This window comes from Sapajus apella, unplaced genomic scaffold, assembly GCF_009761245.1.
Source record: "Sapajus apella isolate SASKATOON/1434 unplaced genomic scaffold, GSC_monkey_1.0 scaffold172, whole genome shotgun sequence".
NCBI lineage: Eukaryota > Metazoa > Chordata > Mammalia > Primates > Cebidae > Sapajus > Sapajus apella.
In genome coordinates, this window is record NW_022437112.1 from 29,515 (window position 1) to 47,833 (window position 18,319).

Genomic DNA, 18,319 nt, shown 5'->3' on the forward strand with positions numbered 1-18,319 from the left:
GCCCGGCATGGTGGCAGGCGTCTGTAATCCCAGCTACTTGGGAGAATGAGGTAGGAGAATTGCTTGAACCCAGGAGGTGAAGGTTGCAGTAAGCCGAGATCATGCCACTGCACTCCAGCCTGGGCAACAGAGTGAGATTCCATCTCAATAAATAAATAAATAAGAAATAAATAAGAAAATCTATCCTGCAAAAGACTTAAGAATTTTGTTGTTTTCATTGACATATAATAACTGTCCATATTCCTTGGATACACAGTGATATTTCAATATATATAATGTATGGCGATCACAGCAGGGTAACTGGCATATCCATCATCTCACACATGTACCATTTCTTTGTGTTGGCAAAATTTAATATCCACCTGGCTATTTGAAGCTGTATATTATTGTTACCTAGAGTCATCCTGCAGTGTTACAGAACACAAGAACTGACTCCCAATAGCTACCTGTAACTTTGCATCCTTTAACAAATCATACTTTTAAGTAGGCAGTTGGGTTCACAGTTTCATGCAAAACTCATGCCTACAAATGATGTACAACAGTCTCCCATGTGAAAGGCAACTAAAAATGATAAAGTTCAGGTTTTGCTTCTGGTATTTAGTGATTTGCATTTTGTAGCTTGCCCACTTCCCAGACACTCATGCTGCATGAGTCAACTGTGAGGATTGGTTTTTTTTGAGATGGAGTCTCACTCTGTTGCCCAGGCTGGAATTCAGTGGTGTGATCTCAGTTCACTGCAACCTCCACCTCCCGGGTTCAAGTGATTCTCCTGCCTCAGTCTCCCAAGTAGTTGGGACTACAGGCACGTGGCACCATGCCTGGCTCATTTTTGTATTTTTAATAGAGATGGGGTTTCCCTATGTTGGCTAAATTCCTGACCTCATGATCCGCCCTCCTTGGCCTCCCAAAGTGTTGGTATTACAGGCGTCAGCCACTGCGCCTGGCCGACTGTATTTTAACACCAGTAGTTACCATTTTAGGGAGCCCAAAAAAAATAAATGCTTTTTTGAGAAGAATAAAATGACCTTGGTTGTACAACATTGGGGCAAAGTGATTTTTCTGAAATAAGTAGTCAAACAATGACTTGCATTGATAGAGCTTGCTAAAGACAGGATTTATGTTACCCCCAAATCAAAATTGAACCCCCAAGGTGATGGTGTTAGAAGGTGAGGCCTTTGGAACATGATGAAGTCAGGAGCCTCATGAATTCACTAGTGCCCTAATAAAAGGGACCCGAGAGAGCTCCCTCACCCGTTCCCCCATGTGAGGACACAGCGAGAAGGTGCCAAGTCTATGAACACTGACTCTGCCAGGACTTGATCTTGGACTCCAGAGCTATAAGCAATAAATGTCTGAGGCTTAACCCATTTCCCATTCACCCCGAGAATACTCTTGTCTCTAATCCCGATGTAACAGAAATGTATATGATTTTACATTAGGATTAGACACAAGCTCTGTTTAGAAATAACTCCAAGAACAGTTTTTGTATTTTATTTTCACATTGAAAATCAATTAGATTTCCTTCAGCCTCAAAGAGCGAGCATGTTTATGTAAAATTAAATAAGTTAGGCCGCGAGCTATACCTTTTTTTTAAAAAATATATTTTATTGCACTTTAGGTTCTGTAGTACATGCATAGAACATGCAGGATTGTTGCATAGGTACATACGTGGCAATGTGGTTTGCTGCCTCCATCCTCATCACCTATTTCTCGCATTTCTCCCCATTTTATCCCTCCCCAACTCCCCACCCCCTGCTGTCCCCTCCCTCAGCCCCCCCAACAGACCCCAGTGTGTGATGCTCCCCTCCCTGTGTCCATATGTTCTCATTGTTCAACACCCGCCTATGAGTGAGAAGATGCGGTGTTTGGTTTTCTGTTCTTGTGTCAGTTGGCTGAGAATGATCATTTCCAGGTTCATCCATGTCCCTGCAAAGGACACAAACTCATCGTTTTTGATGGCTGCATAATATTCCATGGTGTATATGTGCCACATTTTCCCTGTCCAGTCTATCATCGATGGCATTTGTGTTGGTTCCAGGTCTTTGCTATTGTAAACAGTGCTGCAATGAACATTCGTGTGCATGTGTCCTTATAGTAGAATGATTTTTAATCCTTTGGATATATACCCAGTAATGGGATTGCTGGGTCAAATGGAATTTCTATTTCTAGGCCCTTGAGGAATCGCCACACTGTCTTCCACAATGGTTGAACTAATTTACACTCCCACCAACCGTGTAAAAGTGTTTCTATTTTTCCACATCATCTCCAGCATCTGTTGTCTCCAGATTTTTTAATGATCGCCATTCTAACTGGCGTGAGATGGTATCTCAGTGTGGTTTTGATTGGCATTTCTCTAATGACCAGTGATGATGAGCATTTTTTCATATGTTTCTTGGCCTCATATGTGTCTTCTCTTGAAAAGTGTCTGTTCATATCCTTCACCCACTTTTGAATGGGTTTGTTTGTTTTTTTCTTGTAAATCTGTTTTAGTTCTTTGTAGATTCTGGATATTAGCCCTTTGTCAGACAGGTACATTGCAAAAATTTTTTCCCATTCTATTGGTTGCCAGTTCATTCTAATGATTGTTTCTTCTGCTATGCAGAAGCTCTGGAGTTTAATTCAATCCCACTTGTCTATTTTGGCTTTTGTTGCCAATACTTTTGGTGTTTTAGTCATGAAGTCCTTGCCTATGCCTATGTCCTGAGTGGTTTTGCCTAGGTTTTCTTCTGGGGTTTTTATGGTGTTAGGTCTTATGTTTAAATCTTTAATTCATCTTTAGTGTAAGGTGTCAGGAAGGGGTCCAGTTTCTGCTTTCTGCACATGGCTAGCCAGTTTTCCCAACACCATTTATTAAACAGGGAATCCTTTCCCCATTGCTTGTTTTTGTCAGGTTTGTCAAAGATCAGATGGTTGTAGATGTGTGGCGTTGCCTCTGAGGCCTCTGTTCTGTTCCAGTGGTCTATATCTCTGTTTTGGTATCACTACCATGCTGTTTTGATTACTGTAGCCTTGTAGTACAGTTTGAAGTCAGGTAGCAAGATGCCTCCAGCTTTGTTCCTTTTGCTTAGAATTGACTTGGCTATGCAGGCTCTCTTTTGGTTCCATATGATCTTTAAGCTGTTTTTTTTTCTGTTCTGTGAAGAGGGTCATTGATAGCTTGATGGGGATAGCGTTGAATCTATAAATTACTTTGGGCAGTATGGCCATTTTCACAATATTGATTCTTCCTAACCATGAGCATGGAATTTTTTTCCATCTGTTTGTGTCCTCTCTTATTTCCTTGAGCAGTGGTTTGTAGTTCTCCTTGAAGAGGCCCTTTACATCCTTTGTTAGTTGTATTCCTAGGTATTTTATTCTCTTTGTAGCAATTGTGAATGGCAGTTCATTCTTGATTTGGCTCTCTTTAAGTCTGTTATTGGTGTATAGGAATGCTTGTGATTTTTGCACATTGATTTTGTATCCTGAGACTTTGCTGAAGTTGCTTATCAGTTTCAGGAGATTTTGGGCTGAGACAATGAGGTCTTCTAAATATACAATCATGTCATCTGCAAACAGAGACTATTTGACTTCCTCCTTTCCTAATTGAATACCTTTTATTTCTTTTGCTTGCCTGATTGCTCTGGCTAGAACTTCCAATACTATATTGAATAGGAGTGGTGAGAGAGGGCATCCTTATCTAGTACCAGATTTCAAAGGGAATGATTCCAGTTTTTGTCCATTCAGTATGATATTGGCTGTTGGTTTGTCATAAATAGCTTTTATTATTTTGAGATACGTTCCATCAATACCTAGTTTATTGAGGGTTTTTAGCATAAAGAGCTGTTGAATTTTGTCAAAGGCCTTCTCCGCATCAATTGAGATAATCATTTGGTTTTTGTCTTTGGTGCTGTTTATGTGGTGAATTACGTTTATAGACTTGCGTATGTTGAACCAGCCTTGCATCCCCGGGGTGAAGCCTACTTGAACATGGTGGATAAGCTTTTTGATGTGCTGTTGCTATCGGTTTGCCAGTATTTTATGGAAGATTTTTGCATCTATGTTTATCATGGATATTGGCCTGAACTTTTCTTTTCTTGCTCAGTCTGTGCTGGGTTTTGGTATCAGGATGCTGTTGGTCTCATAAAATGATTTGGGAAGGAGTCCCTCTTTTTGGATTGTTTGGAATAGTTCCAGAAGGAGTGGTGCCAGCTCCTCTTTGTATGTCTGGTAGAATTCAGCTGTGAACCCATCTGGACCTGGGATTTTTTGGTTGGTAGGCTCTTAATTGCTGCCTCAACTTGAGGCCTTGTTATTGATCTGTTCAGGGTTTCGACTTCTTCCTGATTTAGGCTTGGGAGGGTGCAAGTGTCTAGGAATTTATCCATTTCTTCCAGGTTTACTGGTTTATGTGCATAGAGTTGTTTGTAGTAATCTCTGATGGTAGTTTGTATTTCTGTGGAATTGGTGGTGATATCCCCTTTATCGTTTTTTATTGCATCTGTTTGATTCTTCTCTCTTTTCTTTTTTATTAATCTGGCTAGTAGACTGTCTATTTTGTTGATCTTTTCAAGAAAACATCTCCCGGATTTATTAATTTTTTGAAGGTTTTTTTTGTGTCTCTATCTCCTTCAGTTTTGCTCTGATCTTAGTTATTTCTTGTCTTCTGCTAGCTTTTGGGTTTTCTTTATCTTGCCCCTCTAGCTCTTTCAATTTTGATGATAGGGTGTCGATTTAGATCTTTCCTTGCTTCTTGTGTGGGCATTTATTGCTATAAATTTCCTTCTAGACACTGCTTTAAATGTGTCCCAGAGATTCTGGTACATTGTGTCTTTGTTCTTGTTGGTTTTGAAGAACATCTTTATTTCTGCCTTCATTTCATTGTTTATCCAGCCAACACTCAAGAGCCAGTTGTTCAGTTTCCATGAAGTTGTGCAGTTCTGAGTGAGTTTCTTAATCCTGAGTTCTAATCTGATTGCACTGTGGTCTGAGAGACTGTTTGTTATGATTTCTGTTCTTTTGCATTTGCTGAGGAGTGATTTACTTCCAATTAGGTGGTCAATTTTAGAGTAGGTGTGATGTGGTGCTGAGAAGAATGTATATTCTGTGGATTTGGGGTGGAGAGTTCTGTAAATGTCTATTAGGTTTGCTTGGTCCAGATCTGAGTTCAAGTCCTGGATATCTTTGTTAATTTTCTGTCTCATTGATCTGTCTAATATTGACCGTGGAGTGTTAAAGTCTCCCACTATTATTGTGTGGGAGTCTGTCTCTTTGTAGGTCATTAAGAACTTGCCTTATGTATCTGGGTCCTATATTGGGTGCGTATATATTTAGGATCGTTAGCTCTTCTTGTTGCATTGATCCTTTTACCATTATGTAGTGCCCTTCTTTGTCTCTTTTGATCTTTGTTGGTTTAAAGTCTATTTTATCAGAGACTAGGATTGCAACTCCTGCTTTTTTTGCTCTCCATTTGCTTGGTTAATCTTCCTCCATCCCTTTATTTTGAGCCTATGTGGGTCCCTGCAGATGAGATGGGTTTCCTGGATACAGCACACTGATGGGTTTTGACTTTTTATCCAATTTGCCAGTGTGTGTCTTTTGATTGGGGCATTTAGCCCATTTACATGTAAGGTTAATATTGTTATGTGTGAATTTGATCCTGCCATTTTGCCCATTAGTTGACGCAGTTTCTTCATTTTATCGATGCTCTTTACCATTTGGTATGTTTTTGGAGTGGTATGTTTTGGTACTGGTTGTTCCTTTCTATGTTTAGTGCTTCTTTCAGGAGCTCTTGTAAGGCAGGCCCGGTGGTGATGAAATCTCTGAGTAATTACTTGTTTGTAAAGGATTTTATTTCTCCTTTGCTTATGAAGCTTAGTTTGGCTGGATATGCAATTCTAGGTTGAAAGTTCTTTTCTTTAAGGATGTTGAATATTGGCCCCCACTCTCTTCTGGCTTGTAGGGTATCTGCTGAGAGATCTGCTGTTAGTCTGATGGGCTTCCCTTTGTGGGTAACCCCACCTTACCCTCTGGCTGCCCTTAGCATTTTCTCCTTCATTTCAACCCTGGTGAATCTGACGATTATGTGCCTTGGGGTTGCTCTTCTTGAGGAATATCTTTGTGGTGTTCTCTGTATTTCCTGGACTTGAATATTGGCCTGCCTTGCTAGTTTGGGGAAGTTCTCCTGGATAATATCCTGAAGAGTGTTTTCCAGCTTGGATTCATTCTCTCTGTCACATTCAGGTACACCTGTCAAACATAAATTAGGTCTTTTCACATAATCCCATATTTCTTGGAGGCTTTGTTCATTTCTTTTTACTCTTTTTTCTCTAATCTTGCCTTCTCATTTTATTTCGTTGAGTTGATCTTCAATCTCTGATATCCTTTCTTCTGCTTGGTCGATTCAGCTATTGAAACCTGTGCATGCTTCGCAAAGTTCTCGGGTTGTGTTTTTCAGGTCCATCAATTCATTTATATTCTTCTCTAAGCTATTTATTCTCATTAGCATTTCATCAAACCTTTTTTCAAGGTTCTTAGTTTCTTGGCATTTGGTTAGAATTTGTTCTTTTAGCTCACAGAAGTTTCTTATTACCCACTTTCTGAAGCCTGTTTCTGTTAATTCGTCAGAGTCATTTTCCATCCAGCTTTGTTCCCTTGCTGGTGAGGAGTTGTGATCCCTTGGAGGAGAAGGGGCTTTCTGGTTTGGGGTGTTTTCATCCTTTTTGCGCTGGTTTCATCCCATCTTTGTGGATTTATCTACCTGTGGTCTTTGTAGTTGGTGACTTTCGGATGGGGTCTCTGAGTGGACGTCCTTTTTGTTGATGATGAAGTTACTTCTTTCTGTTTTTTAGTTTTCTTTCTAACAGTCAGGCCCCTCTTCTGTAGGACTGCTGGAGGTCCACTCCAGACCCTGCTTGCCTGGGGATCACCTGCGATGGCCTCTGCTTTGTCGCTGGGAACTGCACTCCAGAACTGTTCCTATTTGGCCATCTTGGATCTGTCCAGTCCCTTTTTTTTTTTAACTAAATGGGAAATGGGTTAAAAGCCATTCGTTGTATGGCATTTTGTCATAGCAGTCCAAGTGATCTAAGTCAGAGCACCAATGGGCTACCCCAGAGGATAGGAAACACTGGTGTCATCTTGCTACTGTTTTGGTGTTCTTTTTGTAAAGGAGGAAGGAAGGAAACACCCTATGAATTCTACCTGGGCCAGACCTTTTATTTTATTTTATTTTATTATTATTATTATTATTTGAGACAGAATTTTGCTGTTCTCACCAAGGCTAGAGGGCAGTGGTGCAATCTTGGCTCACTGCTCAAGAGATTCTCATGCCTCAGCCTCCCAAGTAGCTTGGATTACAGGTGTGCACTACCACACCTGGCCAATTTTTGTATTATTAGTAGAGATGGGTTTTTGCCATGTTGGCCAGGCTGGTCTCAAACTCCTGGCCTCAAGTGATCCATCTGCCTTGGCCTCCCAAAGTGCTGGGATTACAGTTGTGAGTCACTGTGCTCAGCCCCAGCTAATTTTTCTATTTTCCTATCTATCTATCTATCTATATCTATCTATCTATCTATTTATTGTGAGACAGAGTCTCTCTCTGTCACCTAGGCTGGAGTGTGGAGTGCAGTGGTAGGATCTCGGCCCACTGCAACCTTCACCTCCTGGGTTCAAGCAATTCTTCTGCCTCAGCTTCCTGAGTAGCTGAGATTACAGGTGCATACCACCACACCCAGTGAATTTTTGTATTTTTACTAGAGGCAGGGTTTCACCATGTTGGTGAGGCTGGTCTCGAACTCCTGACCTCAGGTTATCTGCCCACCTCTGTCTCCAAAAATGCTGGGATCACAGACGTAAGCCACTGTGCCCAGCCCCAGCTATTTTTTTAATTTTTTGTAGAGATGGGGTCTTGCTCTGTTGCCCAGGCTGGTCTCAAACTCCTGGGCTCAAGAAATCCTCCCACTTCAGCTTCCCAAAGCACTGGAATTATAGGTGTGAGCCACTGTGCCCAGCAGGAAGCACTTCTTGGGTGTCAAATGTATTTTCCCCAGGTGATTTTCCTGGGGCTGACGTAATACAGTATCACAACCTGAGCAGCTTAAAACAACAGGAATGTATCGTCTCCCAGTCCTGGAGGCCAAGACTCCGATATCAACGTATGTCAGAGTTGCGCTCCTCTGGAGGCTCTAGGGGAGGCTCCTTCCTGCCTCTCCCAGCTCCTGGGGGCTCTAGCATCCCTGGGCTTATGGCCACATTGCTCCAGTCTCTGCCTCTGTCTCCACGTGGCCTTCTCCTCTGTGTCTGTGTCTCCTCTTCCGTCTCTTAGAAGGATGCCTGTCATTGGATGCAGGACCCTCCTTAACCCAGGAGGAGCTCATTTTGGATTCCTTAGTCAATAACATCTGCAAAGACTTTATTTCCAAATGAGATCCCATTCACAGGCTCTGTGAATTTAAAGGGGTTAGGAATTGAACATATTTTGGGGGAATCACCATTCAGTCAACTGCAATTGTGTTTGGTTCCTTTGAGAGGCTCAAGTGGAGGATCCTTCTTGCCTCTCCAGCTCCTGGGGGCTGCAGGCATCCCTGGGCTTGTGGCCGCATCACTCCAGTCCCTGCCTTCTCCATGCGGCCTCCTTCTCTGTGTCTGTCTCCTTTTGTCTCTTAGAAGCATACTTGTCAGGAGACTCAGGGCCCACCCTAATCCAGGACGATCTCATCTTCAGATCCTTAGCCTCCATCTGCACCGCTTACATCACATCCACCCTTCAGTACATCTGCGAAGACCCGATTCACAGGTACTGGGGGTTCAGGTTTCAACATATCTTAGTTGGGCATATGATTCAACCCTTTACAAAGGAATGTGAATCCATAGTAAACTCTCCTGTACATTCAAGCATTCATCCATCCCCTTCATTATACAGGCTTTCCCTTTCTGCAAACTTATTTTTACAAATAACAGTCATAGCTGTTATTTTTGAAGCACTCATGATGCACCATCCACTTCTCTTTTTGCAAACTAAAATCATGTAATTCTCACCCAAATCCTACCAGGAAAGTACTACTGTATTTTATAAATGTGGAAACAAAGGTGTGCAGATATGAAGACAAGTCTCATATTTCACAGCTAAAACATGGTGGCATTAAATACAGTGAGCTCCAAGTTTCTCCTCAAAGAATCAGTATGTCAGTATGTTCAGTTTCCTTGTTCTTTGTTCTCCATTTTAAAGTTTAACTTCCTCATTCTCTTTGTCTTCTTGCCCCTAGTTTCAGTAAACAACCTTCCCGCCAGCTCTAATCAGTAGTTCACATCTGTTCCCTTGTTTACCTGTACCCATTCCTCTCACCAAAACTGCACATCCCCCTCCAAGCATCCCCCTCCTAACCCACATATTTACAGTCCTGACTCATCCTAGTCACCTGCTCTGTCCTGAGTCACCCCTGGTCACCTGCTCTGACCTGAGTCACCTTTAGTCACCTGTTCCATAACTGTCTTTCCCGCCAAAACTGCTCTCCCCGCCACTCTGGCTTGTACCCCTGCTCTCTTTAAAATAGACAATCGGAATTAACTTACACTGTGCAGTGCAACCCTAGCCAATAGGGGAGCAACACAGCAGTAGGGGCTACCTGTGTCAGGGATAAGAACCCCTTCCCTTCCCTTGTTCAGGTATGCACTCACCATTGCTCCATCTGCAAGACACACCCTTCTATAGAAGTAAATTGCCTTGCTGATAAAATTTATATTTGAGTGCTATTTCTTTTGCAGCACTGAAAGTTTATTTCTAACAGTGGGTTTCCACTCCAAAGTATAACTCCAAGAGAAATGAAAATATGTGTCTACGTAAACTCCCTAAAAGCACATATTCACAGAAACATTATTCATAGTAGCCTAAAGGTAACAACCTCAAATGGCCTGTCAGCAAATGAATGCATAAACTAAATGTGGTCCATCCATATAATGGAATGTTCTTCAGTTCTAAAAAGGAATGAGGCACTGACACAGGCCACCACGAGTGAAACTTGAAGGAATTTTGCTGAGTAATGGAAGCCAGTCACAAAAGGCTGTGTTCTGTGTAATCCCATTTATAAAATAATCCAAAACAAGGAAGTCTATTAAGATGGAAAGTAGATTCCTGGTTGCTTAGGGATGGGGCAGGGGGTGTTAAGGTGGTGATAGCTAAAGGGCACAAAGTATCTTACTGAAGAAATCAAATGCTTGGCCAGGCTGGGTGGCTCACACCTGTAATCCCAGCACTTTGAGAGGCCTAGGCAGGCAGATCACCTGAAGTCAGGAGTTCAAGACCAGCCTGGGCAACATGGTGAAACCGCATCTCTACTAAAAATACAAAAATTAGCTGGGCGTAGTGGCACATGCCTGTAATCCCAGCTACCCAGGAGACTGAGGCAGGAGAATTGCTGGAACCCGGGAGGCAGAGGCTGCAGTGACCTGAGATCACACCACTGCACTCCAGCCTGGGCAACAGAGTGAGACACTGTCTCATTTAAAAAAAAAAAAAAAAAAAAAGAAATCAAATGCTTTAAAACTGGTACTGGTGATAGTGGCGCAACTCTGTGAATACACTATGAAACCTGAACTGCATGCATTTAATGGGTAAATGAATTCGTATGTAAACTACAGCTCAATAAAGTGGTTACATTTTTTTTTTAAAAAACAGTATCTACCCAAAGGAAAATAAATCATTCTACCAAAAACATGCACGGACACCTATGTTCATCACGGCACTATTCACAATAGCAAAGACATGGAATCAGGCCAGGCATGGTGGCTCACGCCTATAATCCCAGCACTTTGGGTGGCCGAGGCAGATGGATCACCTGAGGTCAGGAGTTTGAGACCAGCCTTGCCAACATGGTGAAACCCTGTCTCTACTAAAAATACAAAAATCAGTCAGGTGTGGTGGTGAGCACCTGTAATCCCAGCTACTTGGGAGGCTGAGGCAGGAGAACCACTTGAACTTGGGAGGTGGAGGCTGCAGTGAGCTGAGATCTTGCAATTGCACTCCAGCCTGGGGAACAAGAGTGAAACTCCATCTCAAAAAAACAAAACAACACAAAAAAGACATGGAATCAATCCAGATGCCCATCCATGGTGGACTGCATAAAGAAAATGTGGTACATCTACACCAAGGAATACTACACAGCCATAAAAAGAATGAGGTCATGTCCTTTGCAGTAACAGGGATGCAGCTGGAGGCCATCATCCTAAGGAAATTAAGGCAGGAACAGAAAGTCAAGTATCACATCTCACTTACAAGTGGGAGCTAAACACCGGGTATTCATGGACATAAAGATGGGAACAACAGACTCTGGGGACTGCTAAAGGGGAGAGGTGGGGAGGGAGAAAAGGGTTGGAAAGGTACTTACCAGGTACTACACTCACTACCTGGGTGACAGGTTCATTAGGAGCCCAAACCTCAGCATTGTGCAATATACCCAGGTCAGAAACCTGCACATGCACCCCTGAGTCTAAAATAAACATTTAAAAAACTAAAAATTAAATAAGTTTAACTTAAATTTTTTAAAAATTGGCCAGGCACGGTGGCTCATGCCTGTAATCCCAGCACTTTGGGAGACCAAGGCAGGCGGATCACTTGTGGCCAGGAGTTCAAGAGCAGCCTGGCCAACATGGTGAAACTCCATCTCCAGTAAAAACACAAAAATTAGTCGAATGTGGTGGTGTATGCCTATAATCCCATCTATTCGGATGGCTGAAGCAAGAGAATCTCTTGACCCTGAGAAGTGGAGGTTGCAGTAAGCCAAGATTGCAGCACTGCACTCCAGCCTGGGCAACAGAGTGACTCTGTCTCAAAAAATAAAAATAAAAAATTAGCTGGACATGGTGGTGTGTGCTTTTCATCCCAGCTACTCGAGATCATGCCACTGCACTCCAGCCTAGCAACACAGAGAGACCCTGTCTCAAAAATAAAAAAAAAATGAGGAATGCCCCTGAGAGCATTACTCCACCAAAACCCAAAAACACTTAAAATGAAAAACAGCATGTAATTTTACCTAATATGGGAAAGACAATGATTTGAAATGCATTTAAGTTTTGTTTTAATAAAATAATGATGAGGTAGTGGGTTGAAAATTCCAGGCCAGACTCACACCTGCGTACCTTCTCATCCTCTGAACACGTTCTCTCTGTCATACAGCACCTTTTATAATCCATCGCACGCCAGAAACTTTATCATCATTTCCCTGGTGCAGTTTCAGCATCCTCCCAGGTACTATTTCACAGCCCATCTGTATTTTCTCTTCTTTAAACTTCTTCCTATCTATTGATGTGTTTCACACAGAGCTAGCACATGTGATCCAAATGACACACTGCTATTTATTCAAATCTAAGATCCCATACCTGGAAGAAATCATGAATAATAATCTAGTCCAGGTGTCCTGAGTCATAGGTTAAAAAACAACCCAAATGACCATCAGTGGATGAAGAAAAACACAACGTGGTCCACCCACACAAGGGGAACACGATGCGACCCTAGGGAACAATGGCGCTCGGACGCAGGCGACAGTGTGGATGCACCTGGATAACACCAGGCTCGGCGCAACAAGCCAGACACAAAAGACCACATGTTGTATGATTCCATTATATAAAACGTCCAAGATAGGCAGATCCACAGAGACCGAAAAGACATGGTCTTTAGGGTCTGGGGAGGCAGAACGGGAAGTGACCGCTAGTGGGTACAGGGTCTCATTTTGGAAGGATGAAAATGTTCCGGAACTAGATAGAGACGCGGTTGTGAACATACTAAATCTCACTGAGTCATAAACTTTAAAATGGTGAATTTCACTGGGTGTGGTGGCTCATGCCTCTAATCCCTGCACTTTGGGAGTCCAAGGCGGGTGGATCACCTGAAGTCAGGAGTTCCAGACCAGCCTGACCAACATGGTGAAACCCCGTTTCCACTAAAAATGCAAAACTTAGCAGGGTGTGGTGGCGGGCGCCTGTAATCCCAGGTAGTCCAGAGGCTGAGGGAGAATTGCTTGAATCCAGGAGGTGGAGGCTGCAGTGAGCTGAGATGGCGCCACTGTACTCCAGCCTGGGTGACAGAGTGAGACTCTGTCTCAAAAAAAAAAAAAATAATAAATAAATATAAAAATAATGAAATGGCGAATTTCATGTTCTATAAATTTCCTCTCCATAGAGAAAAAATTAGTCTCCTAACTCTCAAAGCCTGCAGTGGGCGTCACTTCAGTCACCAAGAAAGTGAAGAGCCAGGGCCACGTACTCACACATGTAATCCCAGCATTTGGGGAGGCCGAGAGAAAAGGATCACTAGAGCCCAGGAGCTCACCACCAGCCAGGGCAACACAGCAAGACCCCATCCTTACAAAAAATAAAATTAAAAACTAGCTGGGCATGGTAGAGCACACCTGTGGTCCCAGGGACTCAAGAGGCTAAGCTGGGAGGATCGATTCAGCCCAGGAAGTCAAGGCTGCAGTGAATCATGATTGCACAACTGCACTCCAGCCTGGGCAACACAGCAAGACCCCGTATCCAAAAACTTTTAATTTAAAAAGGAAGTTAAGAGCAGAGACAATCCTGTCCTCCCCACTCCCACATTGTCCAATACTCAACAGACAAACAGATACCAGTCTTCCTTCATATTTTTTTCTATTTTGGGACAGAGTCTCACTCTGTTGCCCAGGCTGGAGTGCAATGGTGCAATCTCAGCTCATTCAATCTCCACCTCTTGGGTTCAAGCGATTCTGTTGCCTCAGCCTCCCGAGTAGCCGCGATTACAGGCATGTGCCACCACACTTGGTTAATTTTTGTATTTTTAGTAGAGTTGGGGTTTCACCATGTGGGCCAAGTTGGTCTCGAATTTCTGACCTCAAGTGATCCACCCACCTCGGCCTCTCAAAGTGCTGGGATTACAGGCATGAACCACCGTGCCTGGCCCTTCCTTTATATTTACACATGGCCTCATCTTAAAAGATTTATCTGTGCACCTCTTTGGGGAAATTTTTGCAAACAAATATTTGTTAAGCCATTGGGAATGTGAAAAATGTTTAAATCTTATTGATTTTACAACCTTCCCTGGGTTTCCTAGAAGACAACACAGAAACCCAATGGACATAGAAGGGAAGGGTGACATAGAATTAGCAGAAAGTTCATAAATCAAGATCCATTCTTGTTCATCAGATAATCACATTGGCCTCATCATGAAAAAAGTGCAGGTAAGTGGCACACCAATTATATCCCAGATGGAAGTAGCAGACGATCAATGGTGTGAAAAGATGATTCGACTTATTATGCGGTCAGAAGCGCCTGGTAGTACCTGGAGCGTATAGAGCTTCCAGTGCTGGGTCACCAGGGGAGAAAACCACGAGTTTTCAAACCTGTCCCAGCATGTCCCTGAAGTTTTCACTGACTTTTGGGGGTAGGATCTGGGGGCAGGGTCTCCTTCTGTTGCCCAGGCTGGAGTGCCGTGGCACGACCATAACTCACTGCAGCCTCAAACACCCAGTCTCAAGTAATCCTCCCACCTCCCAGCTGGGAGCTGGGACCACAGGCATGTACCACTGTACCTGGCTAATTTCAAATTTTTGGTAAAGACAGGGTCTCACTATGTGGTCCAAACTGACTTCAAACTCCTGAGTTCAAGGAATCCTCTGCCGTCAGCCCCCTAGAGAGCTGAGATTGTGTGAGTAAGCCACTATGCCCTGACTTCCACTGACTTATTTTGAAAACAAGCTGCAGCCCACTAGAGAAGTCCCAGGGTCTGCAGGTGCTGTACAGCATGGTGACAAGGTTCTTACTTCCTACCCCATCAAGACCGTCAGCCAGAGGAAAAAGAACACACTGCTCTGGGCTGCAGTCAGTGGTATGGACTGAACCGTGTCCCTTCAAAATTCATGTAGGGAAACCCTAACCCTAATGTGGCTGCATTTGGAGAGAAATTCTTTCAGCAGATAATAAAGGCTCAATGAGCTCATAAGAGTGGAGCCCTCATCCTAAAGGACTGGTGTCCTCATAAGAAGATGAAGACAGATATCTCTCTCTCCCTCCCTCTCTCTCTCTTTTATTGTGATAAGAACCCTTAATGTGAGATTTGCCCTCTCAAATACTTAAGTACACAATACAGTATTGTTAACTGTAGGCATGATTCCATACAGAAGATCAGAGCTTATGTGTCTTGCATAACTGAAACTCTACACCCAATAAACAATTCCCCATTCCTTCTCCTGCCAACCCTGGACAACCACAGTTTCTCTCCCTCTCTCTCTCTCTCTCTCTCTCTCTCTCTCTGTCTCTCTCTCTCTCGTCCTCACCAGACCCCAATCTTAACAGCATCGTGTTCTTGGACTTCCAGCCTGCAGAACTGTGAGAAAATAAATTTCTGATGTAGAAGCCCCCCAGACTGTGGGACCTAACAGACTAATATGGTGAGGGTTTGTCCCCAGACAGGAATGCCTGCACTTGGGACTCTTGGACTCAATAGAGCTATATGTGTCCATTCTTACACTGCTATAAAGACGTACCTGAGACCGAGTAATTTATGGAGAAACGAGGTTTAATTGGCTCACAGTTCCACAGGCTGTACAGGAGGTATGGGGTGGGGAGGCCTCAGAAAACTTCCAATCATGGTGGAAGGCGAAGGGGAAGCGGGCACAATCGTCACATGCCCAGCAGGAGAGAGAGAGCATGAAGGGGAAAGTGTCACATACTTTGATTTTATTTATCGATAGACAGCTGCCCATCACTGATACATACTTTTAAACAACCAGATCTTGTGAGAACTCACCCACTATGAGAATATCAAGGAGGAAGTCCACCTCCGTGATCCAATCACCGCCCACCATTGGGAATTACAGTTCCACAGGAGATTTGGGTGTGGACACACAGCCAAACCATCTCAAGAGCTAGGTCAGGATCAAGCTTCTGTCTCCTCATTTTATCAGGACAGCAAAAGCATTAACTGCAAGTCACTGTATTCACATGGTTTCATCTTATGTCAAAGACAACACAGATAAGCTTTTCAAGACCAAGTTGTTTGCAAAGGTGAGGGAAGACTGAACTACACACTGTTTGCAGCTAACTTCCGTATGACACGCTGTGCACAGCTACCGGGAAACAGCAGACAGGAAGGTGCTGGAAATTAACCCAGGGGCTTCTCTCCTCTTCCAGATGTGGTTTTTAAAAATGCCCATTTCCAGTTCTTCAGAAAATTAAAAATAAATCTACCACGTGAGCCAGCAATCCTACTCATATTTGTGCAAATGAAATAAAATGAAGATCTGAAACAGACATCTGCACCGCCACGTTCACTGCGGCATCATTCACTATAGCCTGGGCATGGAAACCACCTAAGTGTCCATGGATGGATGAAGCGGTAAAGAAAATCTCATGCATAGGGCCGGGCGCGGTGGCTCACGCCTGTAACCCCAGCACTTTGGGAGGCCGAGGCAGGTGGATCACGAGGTCAAGAAATTGAGACCATCCTGGTCAACATGGTGAAATCCTGTTTCTACTAAAAATACAAAAATTAGCTGGGCATGGTGGTGCGCACCTGTAGTCCCAGCTACTCAAGAGGCTGAGGCAGGAGAATCGCTTGAACCCGGGAGGCGGAGGTTGCAGTGAGCTGAGATTGCGCCACTGCACTCCAGTCTGGGCAACAAGAGCAAAACTCCATCTGAAAAAAAAGAAAAGAAAGGAAAAGAAAATGTCGTGTATATATACAGTGGATTACTATTCAGCTTTAAGAAAGAAAGGCAGCCAATCATTGGCAACAACACGGATGAACCTGGGGGACATTATGCTAAGCAGAACCAGCCAGGCACAGAAAGGCAAATAGATGCCAAGTCTAAACTCATCAAACTCATAGAAGCAGAGGCTGAATGGTGGTTGCCAGGTGCTCTAGGAGGGGTAGGAGGGAGTTCTTCTGCGGGTACAAAGCTTCAGTTACACAAGACGAATAACCTCTGATATGCTGTCTACAACAGTGTGCCTCTAATTAATAATACTGTATTCCATACTCCCCAGCCATGAAAAGGAATGAGGAGGAAATAATGACAATTGCAGTGACCTGGAAGGAGTTGGAGACCATTATTCTAAGTGAAGTCACTCAGGAATGGAAAACCAAACATCGTGGGTCTCACTTATAAGCAGAAGCTAAGCTATGAGGATGCAAAGGCATAAGACTGTCAGAATGGACTCTGGGGACTCAGCGGGAAGGGCGGGAGGGGCGAGGAATAAAAGACGACACATTGGGTGCAGTGTACACTGCTCGGGTGACAGGTGCACCAAAATCTCACAAATCACCACAAAAGAACTTTTCCAGGTAAGCAAACACCACCTGTTCCCCAATAACCATTCAAATAATTTTAAAGAGTTAATTAAAAAGTAATAATAATACTGTATTCTGTATTTAAAAACTTGAGAGAATAAATTTCATGTTAGGTATTCTTACCACAACTTTTTAAAATGTCTGTTTCCTGGTTCCATCCAAATCTTCTGACCGGCCACTGTCTGACTCTGTATCACCTAAGAAGTTTCTTCAATGGCCCCCACCAAGGCGTCCTCCATCCCACTCAGCTGTGGGGCACCTGCAGCTTTCCTTCCGGCCACGCAGGCTAGTGTCAGGGAATCCACTGCTCTCTGACAAGCCACAGGTTCACTGTATTGCTTAACCCCAATATGGTTCTAGAATGCCACTGGCTTCTCTTGTCCATAGGCTAATTCCATGCCATACCGAAGTTTGAGAAGATTCATTCTTTTGTTTTCCAATTCACTTTAGAAAAAATAAATAAATAAATAAAACACACACTCTAGAATCTCATCCTTTCTCTCCACAAGAGGTAAAACCTCAGAGCAGGTTCCCTGGGAACCTGCTAGGAAGGTTCTACCCTTGGATGAGGGTTGGAGCATGTGTTCCTAGTGAAAACTTTTAGAATCAAGTTGGACCCCAGCCACTGGCTATGGGTATAGAAACACAGCCAGGAGAGGGGGCTGGGCAGAGCAGACCACGGTGGGAAGCAGAATCTGTCAACCCCCTCAGCCATAGGAGGCCTGAGGCAGACCCTCTGTATGGGGTGCAGCCGGAAACATTCAAGACTTACTCCAGAGTCCTCCTGACAGCCAGGCCCCCCTGCCCGAACTTGGGGGCATCTCCATAGACAGCCACAAAGGCTAAACAATGGGTAAACAATGACCCCGAACCGTCTCCCCACGGCGCAGGTGCAGCGGTGACTTCCAGGTCAGTCCACACACCTCTCCGGCTGCGAGACCTGTCCCCTCTCCTCCCCACGCTTTTCCTCCTCCTCCTCATTCACCTCCTCCCCGTCCTCCTTTTTAAAAAACTGTCTAACAC